Source organism: Quercus lobata, chromosome 3 (genome assembly GCF_001633185.2).
Source record: "Quercus lobata isolate SW786 chromosome 3, ValleyOak3.0 Primary Assembly, whole genome shotgun sequence".
In the NCBI taxonomy this organism is placed as follows: Eukaryota; Viridiplantae; Streptophyta; class Magnoliopsida; order Fagales; family Fagaceae; genus Quercus; species Quercus lobata.
Genome location: NC_044906.1, coordinates 42,890,778 through 42,892,101, shown reverse-complemented (window position 1 = coordinate 42,892,101; position 1,324 = coordinate 42,890,778). Strand labels below are relative to the sequence as shown.

At 33.9% G+C, this 1,324-nt stretch overlaps 1 pseudogene; it reads right to left on the bottom strand.

The window, feature by feature from the left end:
- Nucleotides 1-1,098: 1,098 nt before the first annotated feature.
- LOC115980929 overlaps nt 1,099-1,324 on the bottom strand; it is a 5,332-nt pseudogene continuing 5,106 nt past the window's right edge.

Genomic DNA, 1,324 nt, shown 5'->3' with positions numbered 1-1,324 from the left:
ACGGATTTGATATCTAACCTACTAGTAGATTGCAACGAACAATAAACTAGTAGGCCTCCTAGTAATTAAACAAGACAATCATAAAAATAAGCACAGAAGAACATCTGATATTCAAAGCATAAATTGAACAATAAAAACAAATTAGATCTCACAGTTTTATTGATTCCGAGGTTTCAGTTTCCTTCGACCAAGTATAAAAGTTTAGCCAAGTAGGGCCATGATGAAAACTCAAAGGAAAAAATCAGAGAGGAGGGGAGAGAAAGGTGTGTGTGTCTAATTCTGATTTCTCCTCCCCCTTTTACACGTTAATTCCCCATTTCCCAAGCCTACAAAATCTCCTAAAAATATTCTTAATAATAATATCCAAATCTAACTAATTAAAGAAAAATATTAAAAATAAAATAAAGTCCTAATACAACTAGGAAAGTGGTGTTTTTCAGCTAGAAATTTCATGCATCAAATCTGGAGGCTTCCAAAAATAAACCACATCAGATACGCATATTAGAATTCAAGCAAAGGAACATTCCAGAACATCAGCAATGCAAGTGCAATAATGTCAGCAATGCAGGTGCATGTGTCAATATGATCTTGAAGAGAATCAAGGCAAGTTCTAGAGAAACAAATCCATTGAAGAATATCACACATAAAAGAATAATGAGACTGATATGGATGTGTCAGTCTAAAGGCTCAAATCTCACCAGCTTTTGTCTACTAAATTTAGTCACTACCATTCTCGAGGAAAATAACTAGACCAATTAATTCTAAGTTGGAAGATCACTTATTCAATCATGTTATGAATTTTTCAAGCTTAATTGAATCTTGATCATGACATACACAACCAAAAATCTTTGAAAATCACAAAAACAAAAAGCAATTTTTTTTTTTTGAAAAATACAGAATTAAAACACAACCTAAATCCCCTCCCCCACACTTAAAACTTACATTGTCCCTAATGTAAGGTGAAATGCGAAGAAAAGGCAAAAATAACAAAAATATAAATGCGAAAATAAGAAGAAGAAAAAGAATGAACTCCCCTTGGGTTGTCTCCCAAACAGTGCCTTTGTTTATTGTCGTTGGCTCGACTCAATGCTTCCTTCTTCAATCAGTATAAATTGGATCCTCAAGGTCCAATTTTGCCACATTCTTTACTTGGAAACCTTCATAGAAAGGCTTAAGTTTATGGCCATTTACCTTGAACACTTTGGAAGTTGCTAAACGTTGAATTTCAACTGCACCATGGGGAAAAACATTAGTAACAACAAAAGGTCCAATCCAACAAGAACACAACTTACCTGGAAACAAACGAAGCCGTGAATGATATAGA